The sequence below is a fragment of the Pleurodeles waltl genome, chromosome 8 (assembly GCF_031143425.1).
Source record: "Pleurodeles waltl isolate 20211129_DDA chromosome 8, aPleWal1.hap1.20221129, whole genome shotgun sequence".
NCBI lineage: Eukaryota > Metazoa > Chordata > Amphibia > Caudata > Salamandridae > Pleurodeles > Pleurodeles waltl.
In genome coordinates this window covers 1,110,252,610-1,110,273,061 of record NC_090447.1, presented here as the reverse complement: position 1 = coordinate 1,110,273,061, position 20,452 = coordinate 1,110,252,610, and positions in this window count along the sequence as shown.

Here is a 20,452-nt window from a genome sequence, read left to right as displayed (position 1 = left end):
GTTGCCCTGCTGTCTTGCTGCCCTCTGACTTTACTGAGAAGTGCTCTCCAAGGGCTTGGATTGAGCTTACCTCCTGCTTTCTGAAGTATCAGGGCCAAAATGTCTTCTTCTCTTCAGCAAACTCCTTGTGCGCCAAGAATTGATGCACAGCCTGCCCAAAACGACGAAATCGCCACACAGCCGAACCGGAACAATGCAGCCCACCTTCCTTAGTTAAAAATCAACAAAGCACCTGCCTTGCGGCCAGAAATTTGGTGCACAGCCCTACCAGATTGAGGCACATTCAAACCAGAACAATGCAGTCTGGCTTCCCGCGTGAAGAGTCGACGCAGCGCCTGGTGTGCCACAGAAAAATTGAGGCATCACCATACCGGATCAACGCAATGCCTGTGATTTCATCCCGCATGCCCAGGATTTCTCTGCATCGTCCCTGAGCATCAAAAAGATCCCGGCATCGCAGTGAAGAAACAAGACTGCTTGTCGGAAATCCACAAAATGCCCCTTGCAGCATGGAAAGAAACGACGTGTCATCTGTGGCGCTTCCGAAAATCTGTCCTGCACCCTATTTTTCCACACATCTTCTCTGTGGTCTCCGTGCACGTTATTTTTGACGCAAACCAGGTACTTTGTGTAAACAAGAGACAACTGCTGATTTCTAAGACTTGAGACTCTTTTTAATCCTGCAAAAGTGATATCTCAACTTTTACTTATTGAATCTTTATCGTTTCTGACCTTAGTTTACCCAGATAAATATGTTATAGTTTTTCTAAACCTGTGTGTTTTTTTTTGTGGTATTTTCACTGTGTTACTGTATAATTTATTGCACAGATACTTTATACATTGCCTTCTAAGTTAAGCCTGACTGCTCAGTGCCAAACTACCAGAGGGTGGGCCCAGGATAGTTTGGAGTGTGTGTGACTTACCCTGACTAGGATTGTGGTCCCTATTTGGACAAGGGTGTATACCTCTGCCAACTAAAGACCCCATTTCTAACACAATGTATGCAGTGTAGTGTGGCATGATGCATATGTTTTGTTGCCTGTACATCTATGTAGCCCTGCCCATGTGTATTTAGTGGGGTGTTTGTCTTGTTTGTCCTAGATGGTGGGTGTGTTGTGTGTGGTATGATTGGTATGGTGGCTCACCTATGAGTAGACTATTGCCATATTTGCCATCCTGGAACTGATTGTTGATGGTGCAATGGAAAAATATGTATGCACCATGGACGCTGCTGGGATACTTAGCAGGGATATTGCTGAAGAGCCCACAGTGGTCCACAATGCTCTGCACATTTATTGAATGTGTGTGTTTGCAACTCCTATATAGGTGTTCCGTTGCTGCAGATGGTACCATTTGGACAGGAGTACAGTCCATTGCACCCAGCACATGCGGAAACCCACCAATTTGATAGAAATCTTGTTTGGTCTCCTGCTACAGATTCTGGGTGTTTGGGAAGCATGTGTGGTGGGGTGTGAGGTGTATGATTGTGACCAGGAGCTTAGGTAGAAGGACCCAGAAAGATGGCTGGGATATAACAGCCACTTGTGCACTCAATATCTGAAAGGATTCAGATGCCAGCATATGGAGGACAGTGAGGAGTTTGGTCATAGGCGGAATATTAGTGTGAGTTAGCACACTTGCTGTGATGTGTGGTGCAATATGGTGCAGCAGGCGTACAATGGACTCCTGGAGTCCTCTCCCACCTTTTGCACTGCCTTTGTGGCTGCTGTGGTGGTGTTTGGGGTTGCTGCTTTGGTGGTGGAGGGACCCGCTGTCTAGCATCAAAATATAAATATGGAGTTAGGTTTGCACCCCTTTAGCGTAAAAAAAATGACACGAAGGCGGTGCAAAAATTTCATAAATATGGGCCTAAGTGATCAAACGAATAACTATAAAAATTCTCTGTAGTTGTATTTTAAACTTGTAAATTGGACTATTTTTCTAAAATTTGAAATTACTAGCGCCCTGGTTAGGTCCTAAGACAGTGATTGGAAATTAAAAGTCTTTACTAAAGTTTGGCCTCAGAAAAAGTTTCCAAAACTTTGCTAAAGTTTTTCCAATAGCTAAAAAGGTCCCAACTTTAGTAAATTAAAATGTCTGATGCAGAGACCAAGGCTAAGAAGCTCAACTTGGCCCCTGAATGTGACTGAGGTAACCCCAGCTAAGGGTTCTCTTTAAAAGTTACCAAATTCACACTGGTGCTCTTGCCACCACAGAAAAGCTTAGGCAGCTTGTGGCAGAGTACGAGACTGCACACCCAGTGGATGGGGGGGGGGAATCCTCAACAACAGAGAACTGACATCTCAGAAGAAGCTGAGGAATAAGAGGAAGTTCGACCCTCTGTTTCAGAAGAATGAGCACCCTCAGAGGAGGGTGTGGCTCTAGCTAGGTCGAACAAAAGGCTGGCTTTAAAAGCAGAGACCTGGGGCTAGGACCCATCCCTGGTGGCAGCATTCAAGTACCTACGAAGAGAAGTCTTTTAATTAAAACTCCCAAAAGGGGTTGTCCCACCTTACACAGAAGGGGATGATATTGCCAAGTAGTTTTCTACCTAGGAGCGAACCTGCATAGCCAGGTATATAGATAGAAGACACTAGGGCTCTCTATTGTGAGAACTGTTGGAAGGCAAGTGCAGGGGTAGACTCCTGACCTTGAATGAGGCAGATGACAGGTACTGCAGCCTTATGAAGGCTACCCTGATTGGGGGCTTTGGGCTACCAATTGAAGAGTACAGAATTAAATTCAGGGAAACTCGAAAACCCCAGATTGAGCCTTGCGTAGAATTTGTAGACTATTCGTGAGAAAGTAGCCACTTTCTAGCATGGTTACCCCACTTTTGGCCTGTTTGTGAGTGTGTGTCAGTGTGTTTTTACTGTGTCACTGGGATCCTGCTAGCCAGGACACCATTGCTCATAGTGAAAACCCTATATGTCAGTGTGTTTTGCCTGTCTCACTGGGATCCTGCCAGCCAGGACCCCAGTGCTCATAGTTCGTGGCCTAATGTGTGTGTTGTCAGTAGTGTTTAACTGTGTCACTGAGGTTCTGCTAGCCAGAATCTCAGTTCTTATGCTCTCTCTTCTTTTAAATTTGGCACTATAGGCTAGTGACTTCATAAACCAATTTCAATTAGCACACTGGACCCCCTTATAAGTCCCTAGTATGTGGTACCTAGGTACCCGGGGCATTGGGGTTCCAGGTGATCCTTATGGGGTGCAGCATTTATTTTGCAACCAATGAGGAGCTCAGACAAACCCTTCCACAGACCTGCCATTGCAGCCTGCGTGAAATAGTGCACACATTATTTCACAGCCATTTTCACTGCACTTAAGTAACTTATAAGTAACCTATATGTCTAAGCTTCATTTAATGAAGGTTAGGTGCAAAGCTACCAAGTGTGAGGGCACCCTTGCACTAGCAATGGTGCCCCCACATAGGTCAGGGCCAATTCCTGGGAATCTGTGAGTGCGGGGACGCCATTCATATGTTCACTACATATAGGTCAATACCTATATGTAGCTTCAGAATGGTAACTCCGAATATGGTCATGTAAGGTGTCTAAGCTCATGGAATTGTCCCCTCATTCCACATATGGTATTGGGGAGCCAATTCCATGCACCCTGGAGGCTCCACCATGGACCCCCAGTTCTGCCAAACCAGCTCTTTGAGGCTTGCAATGCAGCTACAGATGCTGCCACCTCACAGACAGGGTTCTGCCCTCTTCGGGTCTGACAAGTTCAGTCCCAGGAAGGCAGAACTAAGCATTTCCTTTGGGAGAAGGGTGTTACACTTTCTCCCTTTGGAAATAGGTTTTACAGACTGGGGAGGTGTAGCCCCCCCCTTCCTCTGGAAATGCTTTGAAGGGCACAGATGGTGCCCTCCTTGCATAAACCAATCTATACCGGTTCAGGTACCCCTTGTCCCTGCTCTGGTGCGAAACTGGACAAAGGAAAGGGGAGTGAACACTCCCCTATCCATCACCACCCTAGGGGTGGTGCCCAGAGCTCCTCCAGTGTGTCCCAGACTTCAGCCATCTTTCTTTGCAAGGTGTGGGTTCACTCCTGAGGCCTCTGAGTGGCTAGTGCCAGCAGATGACGTCAGAGACCCCTCCTGATAGGTCCATACCTGATAAGGTAGCCAATCCCCCTCTCAGGGCTATTGAGGGTCTGTCCTGTGGGTTCTCTTCAGATTCTACTTGCAAGTTTCCAGCAGGAATCCACTGCAACTACTACTTCATCCTCCGGCCTCAGATCAACCGCAGCCTGCTCCAGGAACCTCTGTATCATCAACAAAGTATCCAGAAGGGCTATTTTTCCTCTGCAACTTCAGCTCCAGCCAGTAACTGCAAAAGTTTCCACTGTGTGCACGCTCTGAGGAGTGCCTGTCTTCACCCTGCACGAGAAGGACAGAAGAAATCTCCCGTGAAATGACGGAGTCACTTTCCTCCTCATGCAGGCACCTTCTAAGTCGATGACCGGTTCTCTTGGACGCCTCTCCTAGTGACAAGAGTGGTCCTTGGAACACAGAGGGTGGACCCCATTGACACAGACTGTTCTGAGGTCCTGCTGTCCCAATTTGGAAGAGGTAAGACCTTGCCTTCCCCGAGAACGACAGTACCCCTGTGCACAGCATCTTCTCCACCTCCTGAGGCCTCTGTACACTATTTGCAAAATTCCTTCATGCACAGCCTGTCCCAGGTCCCCAGCACTCTATCCTGCAATGCTCAACTTGCTGAGTTGTTCTCCGGTGGCGTGGGACCTTCCTTTGTAGTGCTGCACCAACCCCATTTAGCACCTCTTTTGTACCTGTGTCCTGGAACTCCTGTGGGTGCTATCTGGTGCTATGAAGGCTCTCTGAACTGCAGAGAGCCCCCTCTTCCTCCCAACAGAGAGCGGATGCCCCCAGGTCCCTCCTGGGTCCAGAGAGTGCCTTTTTGACATGAAACGTGACTTTGCCAGAACCAAGGCTTGTTGGAGGAATCCAGCACCAAAACTAATCTGCATCCAACTTCTCTCCGTGGGACATCCAGTGCATCATCGAGGAACCCGCTGACATCTTCCTTGGGTGCATTTCTGCAGTTTTCGTCCAACCAGGGACTGCTCTTTTGAATGCTCTTCTGGGTTGGCAGGGGCTCCTGTCCTTCCTGGAACTTCTTTCGACTTCTGGACTTGGGGCCTCATTCCGACCCTGGCGGTCATGGACCGCCAGGGCCGGGGACAGAGGAAGCACCGCCAACAGGCTGGCGGTGCTTCAGGGGCAATTCTGACCGCGGCGGTAAAGCCGCGGTCAGAAAAGGGAAACCGGCGGTTTCCCGCCGGTTTTCCCCTGCCCCAGGGAATCCTCCACGGCGGCGCTGCTAGCAGCGCCGCCATGGGGATTCCGACCCCCTTCCTGCCAGGCTGTTCCTGGCGGTGAGGCTGGCGGGAACGGGTGTTGTGGGGCCCCTGGGGGCCCCTGCAGTGCCCATGCCAGTGGCATGGGCACTGCAGGGGCCCCCTAACAGGGCCCCATTAAGATTTTCAGTGTCTGCAAAGCAGACACTGAAAATTGCGACGGGTGCCACTGTACCCGTCGCGCACCAGCAACTCCGCCGGCTCCATTCGGAGCCGGCTTCATCGTTGCTTGGGCTTTCCCGCTGGGAGGGCGGGCGGCCTTTTGGCAGTCACCCGCCTGCCCAGCGGGAAAGTCAAAATGACCGCCGCGGTCATTTGACCGCGGTACGGTCTTTTGGCGGTCTCCTTCCTTTGCAGGTCATCAGGTCCAGGAATCCACCACTTGTTGTTTGCAGTCTTGCTTGGTTCTTGCAATAACTCTAATCACAACTTGTAGTGTATCCTAAGGAAACGTGTAGTACTTTACTCCTGCTTTTCTGGGCTCTGGGGTGGGGTAATTTGCTTACCTTGTACTGCATTCTAACACTCCTAGCGATTCTGCACACACTTCACTTGTCTATGGGGGAATTCATGATTCACATTCCACTTTCTTAGTATATGGTTTGTGTTGCCCCTAGACTTATTTTCTCCCATTGCATTCCATAGCATTTCCTAGTGTTTGCACTATCCTATGTCTAATTACTTACCTTATTTTGGTGTCTAGTGTATTTATTGTTTATAATACTTACCTCCAGAAGGAGTATTGCCTCTAAGATATATTTGGCCTTGTGCCACCCAAATAAACTACCTTTATTTTGGTAACACTGAGTATTGTCCTTACTTATGTATAATATTGTGTAACTACAAGAGGTGTTGCAGGAGGTGTGCATGTCTCCTAGTTCAGCCTAAGCTGCTCTGCTATAGCTCCCTCTATCAGCCTATGCTGCTAGAACACTACTACATTTCATTAATAAGGAATAACTGGACCTGGTGTAAGGTGTAAGTACCCAAGGTACCCACTACGAACCAGGCCAGCCTCCTACACTATTCAGTAAAAATACTTGGTGGCTGATTAGAATGTAACACTGTACAAGACTGATGGCATTCTAATTTAATTATGAAAGAGCATCTTTTGAGGAATTGTTGCAATAAGAAACTATATTAGCTCCTAGTAGACCTAGGTCAACCCTCTCCTCTAGAGTTAGAGAAGAAGGGAGAACACTGGGTCAAGACAAGGGTGACCAAAACAACCACTGGTAAGGGAAACCAAAAGAAAGAGGCCAAAATCCCCCCAAAGTGAAAGGTGGGAACCAAAATACCTGTTCAGGAGGGTGGGTCCAAGACTCCCCACAGCCTAAGAGGGCTATAAAGGTAGACACTTCATCCCAAGAAGGCTTGCCACCATGATTGCAAGAATAGAGGGCACCCAACTGGAAACCCTAGCTGTAAAAACATAAAACATGCCTCTAGTCCACCTGCAGTAAATGCAGTTGCCAATTTTTGGATGGGATCACAGTTGTGGCCAGACCATGTCAATGAATCCACAGAGGCAACATTAGTCACTGAGGGAGGGGAGATCTATTCTTTGCTGCCTATCCCACTAACATGCAAAAATACAGGCAGAACCCTTTGATTAATGGGACTTAGTTGGACACGTTGAGGGACACGGGGGCTAGTGTCACCATGGTGACCCAGCACTTGGTCCATTGAGATCAGTACATGTTAGGGAAAACTTTACCAGTGCTGACAATGTCACAAAGATTCATCACATGACTCAGGGAGATAGTTGGACAAAAAGAAGTGGATGTGTCTCCATCCATCCCTGTAGACTTTCTTCTTGGAAATGATTTGGAACAATCTCCCTGGTCTGAAGGAGAATTGAGGAACCATGCAGCCATGCCTGGGCTCCCATAGTGGGATTGTTTCAAGACAAGGACACAGAGAAAACTCAAAATTGAACAAGAGATGCTGAATCCTAGAAGAATGGGCCAACCCTCCAATAGAAAAGGAAAGAAGACTGGGGAACGAGAATCTGAATAGACCACAAGCCAGAACTCCTCTTTCCAGGAAGAGGACTTGTTAACCCCAGAGGGAACTCAGCCTGTAGAGGTTGGGCCTTATCCCCCAGAGCTCTTAGGACTGGGGGGACCATTTAGGGAGGATCTGTGCCAGAGATAAAAAGCCTGCCACACTCTTGAAAGCTTGAGGCAATAAGCTTCACAGGAAGAAACGGGTAGTGTCACTGGTACCCAGAGGGTTTATTGGGAGAATGGACTCTTGTTTACTAAGGCCAAAGACCTCAAGCCTGGTGCAACAAGGAGGGTGGTAGTGCCCCAGCAATACAGAGAGTTCCTTCTCTCTGTAGTCCATGGCATTCCACTAGCTGAGCATCTGGGCCAAAAGAAAACCTGGAACAAGTTAGTTATTACATTTTACTGTCCTGAAATGTCCCAGAAGATTAAAGACTTTTGTCAGTCCTATGCCACCTACCAAGCCAGTGGCTAGTCATGAGGCCAGCTGAAGTCCCCATTAATCCCAATGCCTGAGGTTGGGGTACCCTTTGACAGTGTAGGAGTTCACATTGTTGGACCCCTTGACCCTCAAACAGCTTCAGGAACCAGGTACATTTTAGTGGTAGTAGAGCGTGCCATTAGGTACCCTGAAGCCACTCTACTTAGGACTACCACTGTCCCTGCAGTGCCAAAGCCCTCCTGGGTAATTTTACCAGAGCAGGTTTTCCAAAGGAGGTAGTATCAGATAGGCGTTCGAATAGTGTGTGGGCATACTTAAAACACATGTGGCAGGAATGTGGAGTGACTTATAATTTCACTACCCCATACCATCCACAGACTAATAGACTTGTTGAAAGACTTAACCAAACATTGAAAGATACGATTAGAGGACTCCCTGAAAAACACAGGAGATGGGATGTCTTATTTCCATGTCTGCCTTTTGCCTACAGCTAAGCGACACAAAAGGGAGTAGGGTTTTCCCCCTTTAACCTTTTGTTTGGTCATCCTGTTAGGTGTCCATTTAGTCTTGTGAGGGAAGGCTGGGAGAGATCTCTCAAAGAGCCTAAGCAAGACATTGTGAATTATGCACTTGGCTTTTGTTCCAGCATGGCTGAATACATGGAGAAAACAAGCAAACATATTCAGGCTAGCCAGGAGCTCCAGAAGAACTGGTATGACCAAAAAGTTGCACTAGTGGAGTTTCAACCAGGGCAGAAAGTTTGGGTATTAGAGCCTGTGGGCCCTATGCCATACTTGAAGGAAAAGGGGAGGTCACTCTGGTAGTTCCAAAAGTCCGAAATGGATTATACATCAAATGCCTGAATCCTGATTTTGACAGAGCTGATGTGACCATGCTCATGGTCACTGATGAGGGACAGGAGGAAGAGAGTAAACCTCTCCCTGATCTCCTCTCCAGCCACCCACAATATGGTTCTGTGGAAGGAGTAGTCTTGTCAGTCACCCTCGCAAGACAACAGCAGGCAGGAAAACCCTCAACTAATATGCTGAGTTATTCTCTCTGACCCCTGGTAGGACTAACTTGTGTACCCATGATGTGGACACTGGTTACAGCTTGTCTGTCAAGAAAAACATTTATAGACAGTCAGACCATGTAGGAGGCTAGCCTGGCTTATAGTGGGTACCTGATGGTACTTACACCTTGTGCCAGGTTCAGTTATCCCTTATTAGTAGATTAGTAGTGTGCTAGCAGTTTATGATGATAGGGGTAGCTATAGCAGAGCAGCTTAGGCTGAACTAGGAGACATGTAAAGCTCCTACTATACCATTTATATCACGTAGCACTGTATATCATAAGAAAACACAATACTCAGAGTTACTAAAAATAAAGGTACTTTATTTTAGTGACAATATGCCAAAAGTATCTCAGAGGATATACTCCCTTGGAGGAGGAGGAGACAGAGGGGGCACTCAGCAACAGAGGAAGCCCATGCAGAAGCAGGCAGCACCCGCAGAAGCACTTGAACAGGCATTCAAGAAATCTGAGCACGGTGATCATCTCAACACAACAAAAAAGGGTCCCACGAAGTCGGAGGTCAACTCAGTGAGTTGGGCAATGCAGGACAGAGTGCTGGGGACCTGGGCTGTGCTGTGCATGAAGGAAGTCTTGCAAAAGTGCACAGAAGACCTAGCGGCTGCAGAACACACAGTACACAGGATTACTGTCTGGCGTGGAGAGGCAAGGACTTACCTCCACCAAATTTAGACAGAAGGACCACTGGACTGTCGGGGTCACTTGGATCCAGCTCCTGTGTTCCAGGGACCATGCTCGTCAAGATGAGAGGGGATCCAGAGGACCGGGAATGGTAGGAGGCTGGCCTGGCTTATTGTGGGTACCTTGTGGTACTTACATCTTGGGCCAGGTCGAGTTATCCCTTATTAGTAGATTAGAGGTGTTCTAGCAGCTTTAGGCTGATAGATGTAGCTATAGCAGAGCAGCTTAGGCTGAACTAGGAGACATGCAAATCTCCTACTATACCACTTATATCACTTAGCACTACATCATAAGAAAACACAATACTCAGAGTTACTAAAAATAAAGGTACTTTATTTTAGTGACAATATCCAAAAGTATCTCAGAGGATATACTCCCTTAGGAGGTAAGTAATATACACAAAATATACACAAAATATACACACACAAACCAAATCAGGTAAGTAAACAGTTAGAAAAGTAGTGCAAACACTGTAGAACACAATAAAATGCAATAGGGAAAAATAGGCCTGGGGCAACACAAACCATATACTCCAAAAGTGGAATGCGAACTATGAATGGACCCCAGACCTAGTGGGGGTGTAAGAAAACACTAAGGGTGTTCAAGATACCCCACCCCAAGACCCTGAAAAACAGGAGTAAAGTTACCCTACTATCCCAGAAAGACAGTAAAGTCGAGATAGGGGATTCTGCAAGGACAAAAACTGACTGCAAAACACCAAAGATGGATTCCTGGACCTGAGGACCTGTAAAGGAAGGGGACCAAGTCCAAGAGTCACACAAGTGTCCGGGGGGGGCAGGAGCCCACTAAACCCCAGATCAATGTGAAAAAAGACTGCCTCTGGGTGGAAGAAGCCAAAGATTCTGCAACAACAGAAGGTGAGAAGGAACTTCTCCTTTGGTCAGAACATATCCCATGGTGTGCTGGAGGATGCAGAGTTAATTCCACACAGAAAGACCTCAAACAAGCCTTGCTAGCTGCAAGAGTCGCGGTTGTGGATTTTGGGTGCTGCCAGGGCCCAGGAAGGACCAGGAGGTCGCTCCTTGGAGGAGGAGACAGAGGGGGCGCTCAGCAACACAGAAAGTCCACACAGAAGCAGGCAGCACCCGCAGAAGCAACTGAACTGGCGATCAGAAGATCTGAGGACGATGGTCGACTCAGAACAACAAAAGAGGTTCCCACGACGTCGGAGTATAACTCAGTGAGTTGGGCAATGCAGGACAGAGTGCTGGGGTCCTGGGCTAGGCTGTGCACAAAGGAAGTCTTGCAAAAGTGCACAGAAGCACGAGCAGTTCCAGTTCATGCAGGACACAGGATTACTGTGTGGCGTGGGGAGGCAAGGACTTATCTCCACCAAATTTGGACAGAAGGGCCACTGGACTGTCAAGAATACTTGGATCCAGCTCCTGTGTTCCAGGGATCACGCTCGTCAAGGTGAGAGGGGACGCAGAAGACCAGTGATGCATAAGTTTGGTACCTGTGTTGGCAGAGGGAAGATTCCGTCGACCCAAGGGAGATTTCTTGGCTTCCAGTGCAGGGTGAAGGCAGACAGCCCTCAGAGCATGCATCACCAGGAAACAGTTGAGAAAGCCAGCAGGATGAGGCTCTACAGTGTTGCTGGTAGTCTTCTTGCTACTTTGTTGCAGTTTTGCAGGCATCCTGGAGCAGTTAGCGGTCGATCCTTGGCAGAAGTCGAAGAGGGAAGTGCAGAGGAACTCTGGTGAGCTCTTTCATTCGTTATCTGGTGAGATACCCACAGGAGAGACCCTAAATAGCCCTCAGAGGAGGATTGGCTACAGAGAAAGGTAAGCACCTATCAGGAGGGGTCTCTGAGGTCACCTGCTGGCACTGGCCACTCAGAGCTGTCCATTGTGCCCTCACACCTCTGCATCCAAGATGGCTGAGGTCTGGGACACACTAGAGGAGCTCTGGGCACCTCCCTTGAGATGTTCTGGTCAGGGGATTGGTCACTCCCCTTTCATTTGTCCAGTTTTGCGCCAGAGCAGGGCTGGGGGGATCCCTGAACCGGTGTAGACTGGCTTATGGAAGGAGGGCACCATCTGTGCCCTTCAAAGGATTTCCAGAGGCCAGCAGAGGCTACTCCTCCCAGGCCCTTCACACCTATTTCAAAAGGGAGAGGGTGTACCACCCTCTCTCAGAGGAAATCCTTTGTTCTGCCTTCCTGGGACTGGGCTTCCCAGGCCCCTGTGGGGCAGAAACCTGTCTGAAGGTTGGCAGCAGCTGTAGCTGCAGAGAAAACCCCGGAAAGTTAGTTTGGCAGTACCCGGGCTCTATGCTGGAGACCCAGGGATGCATTGAACTGTCCCCCCAATACCAGAATGGTATTTGGGTGACAATTCCATGATCCTAGACATGTTACATGGCCATGTTCGGAGTTACCATGGTGACGCTACATATAGGTATTGACCTATATGTAGTGCACGCATGTAATGGTGTCCCCGCAGTCACAAAGTCTGGGGAAATTGCCCTGAACAATGTTGGGGCACCTTGGCTAGTGCCAGGGTGCCCTCACACTAAGTAACTTTGCACCTAACCTTCCCTAAGTGAGGGTTAGACATATAGGTGACTTATAAGTTACTTAAGTGCAGTGTAAAATGACTGTGAAATAACGTGGACGTTATTTCACTCAGACTGCAGTGGCAGTCCTGTGTAAGAATTGTCTGAGCTCCCTATGGGTGGCAAAAGAAATGCTGCAACCCATAGGGATCTCCTGGAACCCCAATACCCTGTGTACCTAGGTACCATGTACTAGGGAATTATAAGGGTGTTCCAGTGTGCCAATCAGAATTGGTAAAGTTATTCACTAGCCTGCAGTGACAATTTTAAAAGCAGAGAGAGCATAAACACTGAGGTTCTGGTTAGCAGAGTCTCAGTGATACAGTTAGGCACCACACAGGGAACACATATAGGCCACAAGTTATGAGCACTAAGGTCCTGGCTAGCAGGATCCCCATGACACTTATAAAACACACTGACAACATAGGGTTTCCACTATGAGCACTGGGGCCCTGGCTAGCAGGATCCCAGTGAGACAGTAAAAACACCCTGACATATACTCACGAACAGGCCAAAAGTGGGGGTAACAAGGCTAGAAAGAGGCTACCTTCCTACAGACCATGTCATAGAAAGCATCCAATTTGAAGTAAATAAGATGTTGCATTTGGGTGTCATTGAACACTCTGGGAGTCCCTGGTCTAGCCCAGTAGGTGTAGTCCCCAATCCTCACTCCAAGTGAGAGAAAAATGAAATGAGGTTTTGTGTGGACTTCAGGGATCTCAACTTAATTGCAAAAACGGATGCACACCCAATTCCAAGAGATGATGAGCTCTTGGGGACAGCCAAATACCTGAGTACCTTTGATCTTACATCTCGGTGCTGGCAGACTGGTCTGATCCCTGGAGCAAAAGAGAGATCAGCATTCTCCACCCCAAGTGAGCACTATCAGTTTACTGTCATGTCCTTGGACTAAAGAATGCCCCAGCCACCTTCCAGAGGTGGGGAAGCAAAGCCCTTGCTGGACTGGAATCATTTAGTGCAGCATATCTAGATGATATTGCTGTCTACAGCTCTACCTGGCAGGGTCGCCAGATCTAGCTGGTAAAGGTCCTTGCGGGCCCTGCAAAGGCAGACCTCGCTATCAAGGCCAGTAAGTGCCAGATAGGGAAGGGAAAAGTTGTATACTTGGGTCACTTGGTAGGTGGAGGCCAAGTTCAGCCTCTAGAGCCCAAAATCCAGACAATTCTGGCTGGGGAAGCTCCAACTACTCAGACCCAAGTCAGGGCATTCCTTGGCTTGACTGGATACTATAGGAGGTTTCTGAAGGATTATGGTACTATAGCAGCCCCCTCACAGAGCTTACCTCCAAGAAAATACCCCAAAAGTTCAACTGGACAGTGAGTTGCCAAAATGCTTTTCACACTCTGAAGGATGCAATGTGCTCCACCCCAGTGCAGAAAGCGTCAGATTACTCCAGGCAGTTTATTGTCCAAACAGACTCCTCAGAACTTGGGAAAGGAGCAGTCCTAGCCCAGACCAATGATGAGGGACATGACCGGCCTTTTGCTTTTATAAGCAGAAGACTACTCCATAGGGAACAAAAATGGAGTTTCATAGAGACAAAGCCTTTGTTGTGGTCCAGGCCTTGAAGAAGCTAAGGCCATATTTGTTAGGATCTCACTTCATAGTTCAAACAGACCACAGGCCTCTCAGGTGTCTTCAACAAATGAAAGGTAAAAACCCAACCTGCCTAGGTGGCCCATATCCCTACAGGGAATGGACTTTAAAGTGCAACATAGACCTGGGAATGACCATGCCAAGTCAAATGGCCTTTGCTGTGGTCCAGGCCTTGAAGAAGCTGAGGCCACATTTGTTTGGATCTCACTTCATTGTTCAAACAGACCACAGACCTCTCAGGTGTCTTCAACAGATGAAAGGTGATACCCCCAAACTGCTTAGGTGGCCCGTATTCCTACAGGGAATCGACTTTAAAGTGGAACACAGACCTGGGACTGATCATGCCAAGTTAGATGGCCTTTCCAGTTTCTTCCACTCAGAGGATAAAGACACCCCAGGGGAAGTATAGTTTCATCCCATTTCATTTGGGTGGCAGTGTGAAAAAGGGTCTCTTTTGACATGGTAGGTCCCATTTTTACCTGGAAAATGATGTGGTTTAAAACTGTAAGTGCACTGAGCCACTGCTAAACATGTTCCCAGGACCAGATTTCTTTCCCCAAAACTGTACTATGTTTGGCACTTCAGGAACTCTTGTAAGTCCCTAGTAAATGATACACTTGGTACCTGGGGTCTGGGTACTGAAGAAGACACCCTAGAGATGCAGCACCAATTGTGCCACTCTGAGAGGCCCCACACCAGCCTCATGCAGATTGCCATTTCAAGTGCATGACAAGGTATATTTAAAAGTTGTGAACTAAACATGGCACTCACCAAGAGTGCCATGTCCACTAACACTGCATATACTATAGATAGGTCACCCATCTGGCAGACATTACAGCCCTAAGGCAGGGTGCACTATAATGCATGTGGGGGCATATGTATGCATGAGCAAATATGCCCCTACTGTGTCTTTGCAAAACTTTAAGACATGATAAGTGTACAGGGAAGCCATAGCAAATGCATGTGCTGGACATTGGTCATTACGAGTTCCCCAGCTACATGGTGGCCTCTCTGACTACAAGGTTGTTTGGTATCAAACAATGCAGACTAATAAACCCACAATGATGCCAGTGTTAGATTTATTCTAAAATGTATCCAGGGTGCACCTTAGAGGTGCTCCCTGTGAAACCTACCAGTCCTGGCATGGTTGCTGACTGTTTTATAATGGCCTGCCACCCACAGACCAAAGTCTGGTCTCGTGCGGTGAGAGCTCTTGCTCTCAGGAGCCAGAGCACAAAGCCTTTCCTGGGTGGAGGTGATACACCTCCTCCCACAGTCAGGCATCCTGCACCAGTGGTCAGCTTGAAAGGCTTTTCCACCCTTGAAATCTGACCTCTGACTCTGTTCCTAGCAGCAGATGGCTATCTAATAGTGATTCCCCCACTTTGAGTGGGAAAATTGACTGGAAAACATAGCCAGAATAGGAGGAGTGGCTCCCCTCAGTCTGCACCACCTCTCAGGTGTGGCAGGTGAAGTGCCCACTACATTTCATTTTCCTCCATTGTGGATGGCAGGTAAATAGCCAATTAGGGTCTGGGATGTGAACCCTTCCCACAGGAAGTGGTCATATAGTGGGTGTAGCCAGTGTAAGGTAGGTGTCCCATTGGCCACTACCAGGTACTCCTCCTAACACCCACTAACTGCAGTATTTAGTGGGAATCTCTATACCTACAGATCCAATTCAATGGACACAAGAAGACCAGTGACCAAGAAGAATCAAGGCACAAGAACAGAATTCCTGCTGCAAGAAGGAAAAGGTGCCAAACCCTGTCTTCTGCACCCAGTACTCAACAATTGCTCTTGAGGGGTCAACTGGACCATGGAAAGACTCTAAGAAATCCAGAGGATCTCTAACCTTCTGAAAATTACCAAGAATCTTCCTCTAAGTGAAGGCATCCCTCCCTGTACCCTACAGGCAAGAAATCAGTGAAGTCCAGAGAACTGACTGTCTGCTGGCCAAAGAACCTGGCACAGCAGCCAGACCAAAATGCATATGATGGACAAAATCTACCAGTTTGCCAAGCTTGGTTGTACTGTGTCTTTCAGGACCCAAGACATCCCTATACCTGATGTTCTGGACTCCCAACATGGAACACCCAGAAGGTAAGTCCACTCCAGACTCCTCGAAGACCAGAATAAAGCACCAGTCAAGGTATACCCAAGAACCACCCCCAAGAGTGACCCAGCTAAAATGCAATCCACCCTCAAAGTGACCTGCACCTGGCTCCAAGGACTTCTTGGCTTACTTATCTGCACTGCACCCGGCCTCCTCGCCCCTGCATCGGAAAACCAGCTGTACCCCTTGGGAGCTCTACACTCTAAGGGGACCTACCGGACGTACCTTCAAGTCCATCTGTGCATTTTGTTACCAATTAGTCCCCCTCTCGATTCTGCAACAGCTCCAGGACTTTCAGCTGCTGCTCCCGCTTGAACAGGAAATCGTCCGAACTTCTGGAGGTGGCCCACAGAACAACTCGACCACCTTGACTTAAAATAGAAGGTGACACTTGTGGGAGCATCGCCTGATTTTATATGCATTTAAAAAAAAAATCTATTAATTCCGACAGACTATGGTGGTCATTATGATTGGCAGTTATCTGATCACCACTCTTGCGATGACGGTAGCACCACGGCCAGACCGGGGGTAATGACCGCAAAATTATGAACATGACGGTGATCCCTCCCCTAGATAGCCAATGTACCACCCCAACCGCCAGTGCGGTACAACCACTGAACATGGCGGTAGCCCTCTCCGGGCAGGCGAAAACAAGGATCCTCTCACCATATTATGACATAGCAGACCGCCAGGATTTCTGAGTTGTTAGCAACACCACCAAAAGCCTGACGGAAACACATCATATAAAACGAGACACTCACCTCTAGGGACACAGAGGAATCAGCGGCCACGCTGGAACCAGAACTGGAAGTCTTCCCGGCGCTGTACCACACCATGGTAGTCTAGGAGCACCATCGCCGAAAAAGATGACGATGGTGAGTACAGTCGCCTAGCACACAAGGGAGGAAGGGAGAGAGGGGAGAGTGACACACACACACACACACGCACAGCGCACATCATACACACATACCACACACCCAGAATAAACTGCAGAGAAATCCCACACCAACATAATCCAGAAGGAAAGAAAGAGAGGACACACACCTTTGATGTAACCACTGTAATACACTGGGTATAGGGACCTCAAAATTGTAAATACAAATATTTACAGATAGGTTCATGGGTCTGTGAAAGTGACTCACAATGCCACAGGGCAATGTCCAAGGCCCAAATTGACTCTTGACCACCCAATCACTCCACTGGGCAGGGGCATCATGGTGACGTTAGGCAGGCATCTCAGGGGGCAGGGTACGGTGGGGGGCTTTCTTTTTCACAGGGGGGTCCTTGGGCTTGAGTTTGGGAGGGGGTGGGTCTTTGTCCTTCTGGCTTGGGGGCAGAGGAGTGGCTTTGAGACGGGGCCGGAGTACCACCCTTCTTCAGCTTAGTGGCAGGAGTACACTCAGGGGGAGGAATAGGTGTCAGTTTGGAGCTGGAAGTACTGGGCTGTGGGTGGGACTTTCCTTTTACGGGCAGGACGTGGGTGGGGGAAGGAAGAGGTCAAGGCAGGAAAGGGAAAGCTTCTTAGGACCAGTGGGGCGGGATGTGGGAGGAAGTACGGGAGTGGAGGTAGATGGAGTAGTTGTAGGAGGAGGAGCTGTGCTGGACAGTGTGTGTGTCTTTGGAGGTGGCAGACAGGGTGGGGGAGGACAAACAGGATGTGTGGATGGATACTGTTGTGGTGTCTGCAAGTGAGGTGTGTGTGCTGCATGAGGTGGTGGTGGTGACTGCCCATGTGGTGTGTGGGGTGAATATCTGCGGGTCTGCTGCTGTGGTGACTGTAGGCAAGGCTGTGCAGGTGGCAAGATCTGGGACTGCTGATGCTGTGCATGCAGGTGTGAGTTTTGATGTGACTGTGAGGAAGGAGGAGGAGGGGGGTACAGTGGTGGCAGTGGCTGATGTGGTGTGTGCATCTGTGTGTTGGTTGTGTGTGTGCTTGTGGACTGAAGTGTGGTGCCTGTGTTTGTCTGTGCAAGTCCTGTCTGTTGTTTTGGGTGCATGTTTGTTAGAATTTGTGCGTGGGATGGGTTGGGGGAGAGGAGACAGGGACTAGCAATAGGTAGTTTGAGGGGACACAGAAGAAACAGGGACACTGGCTGCCGTCAGAGAGGAGGCCAGAGCTTGAAATGATCTCTGTACGGCTGCCAAGCCACTGTGAATGCCCTCCAGGAAGGCATTGCATTGCTGCATTTGGGATGCCAGCCCCTGGATGGTATTCACTATGGTTAACTACCCTACAGAGATGTATCTCAGGAGGTCAATAGCCTCCTCACTGAGGGTAGCAGGGCTGACTGGGGCAGGGCCTGATGTGCCTGGGGCAAAGGAAACACCCACCGTCCTGGGTGAGCGGGCATGGGTGACTCAGTGGGGGGCTACTGGGAGGGCAGTGGTGGTTCGGGGATGGCAGTAGAACCTGTAGCTGGGGAGGATCCAGAGGGGTCCACCACCACCAGGGACCTCCCATCAGAGGAGGAATCAGACTCAGTTGTATCAGCTCAAGTCTCCCCTGTGGTGCTCCCCTCACCCTCTGTCCCACTGGTCCCCTCGGTGTCTGTGGACTCTGCCTCCTGGGTCCCATGGGCTGCAGCTCCCTCACTTGCTGGCGCCCCCTGTTCCTTCGCCAGGTGATGCTAATTCACACATGGACAGGATGACAAAAGGAGGGGGGAAGAAAGGGAGCACAAGGTCAATTACAGCATCAACACCACAGATGGCATACACATCACTATCATTCACTGGGCCTAAAAATGGGCAGTATGGACCACAGTGGCATTCCATTGGCTAGGCACTACAGCAGGTAGGAACAACTAAGCCCTGTCTGCCATGGAAAGCTAGCTACCTAGCAATTCAAAACATGCATACCACTCTACAAAGCTAAGCAGGACCATGCAGCAATGTCTAAACTGGCATATTGGGGCATCCACTGTCTAGAACCCTGCACCCAAATCCCATGCCAGGAAACAAATGATGAATATCACACACACTGTACTCACTCCCTTGTGGCTGCTGTGATGCCCTTAACCACCTATTTAGCTCTGTGTATGTCACCGCCAGTATGTGGGCTATTAGGGGGGTCAGGCTCTGACGGGCACCCCTCCCTTGTTGGGAGGCCATCCCCAGCTGGGGCTCCGCAGTCTTCCTGACCCAGCGTTTCAGGTCCTCTCACTGTTTCCTGCAGTGGGTGCTCTGCCAAAAATGGACTCCCAAGGTCCGAACGTCCTTGGCGATGGCACACCACAACCCCTTCTTCTGATGGGCACTGACCTACAGAGGAAACACAGACAGAGGGACACCATGAACCAGACAATCCAGCCTGCCTACATACTTCATTTGCCCCTCATCAAGCACACACATGACCCGTACCTCTTCATTCACATTGCCTGCAGTCAGACCCCACAAATGACACACTGCCAGCACACACATACATCTCCATGCAGACATGTTGCATGCAATGTACCCATGATACTCACCTGTTGGTCTGGAGGCCCATGCAACTGCCCATACAGGGGTAGGACCTCATCCACAAGCCTCTCCAACTCCTCCAACATGAAGGCCGGGCCCTTTCCCCTGTTGCACGGCAATGGCAGGTTACCGACACAGGTCACAGCAGCACACGCAGTGGAGATGTAGTCCAATGGAAAGTCAGGAATCAAGTGAAGTTGTATTAAGAAAATGACGGTGACGGCGTGGATCATCATTGGTTTCTGTACTCCATAGAGCATGTTGGCCAATGAGGAATTTCATGGCGGTGCAGATCACCTTCCGCTATGATACATAATGCTGGCGGAGCTAGGTCACTTCCACCTGTCCCTGCATACAGGCAAGATGGTTGCCATTTCCTACTGCTAGTACTCATGTATTGAATTTAAAAGTACGTCATTGGTGTTGACTGTAGATACCTAGACAATTCTAGTGTCCAACATACATACATGCTCTGTGTACTCAGATGTTGTGTGTCCATGGGTCCTGTGTCACACCCTTTTAAATGTTGTTTCACTTGGGTACTAACCACTGCGGAGGAATAGAGGAGGAGGCAAGCATCCATGTACAAACCCCTTTTGGACTTGGTGACACTGGAGGAGTGGCACATCATACTCACCTATCATCTGGAAAGGGCCACAATCACAGAGCTGTGTGAACAATTGGAGCCTATTCAGCTACCTGCTATCCGTTGCACCACAGTAATTCCCCCTCTTGTGCAGGTACTATCAGTGCTCTATTTCCTGGCAACTGGTGATTTACAGGTGACTGTGGGCTTGGCTGAAGGACTGTCACAGCCAATGTGTTCTATGGTGCTTGGAAGGGTTTTGGCTGCCTTGCTCAAACACATGTGCAGCTACATCACATTCCCTCAGGTTGATGATTTACCCACTGTGAAGGCTGAATTCTACGTAATGGGACACATACCATATGCGATTGGGGCCATTGATGGAACCCTTGTTGCACTAGTCCTTCCCAGGCCCAAAGAACAGGACTACAGGAACAGGACGAGTTTCAACCAGTTAATCTCCCACGTCTTTGCCAAGTATCC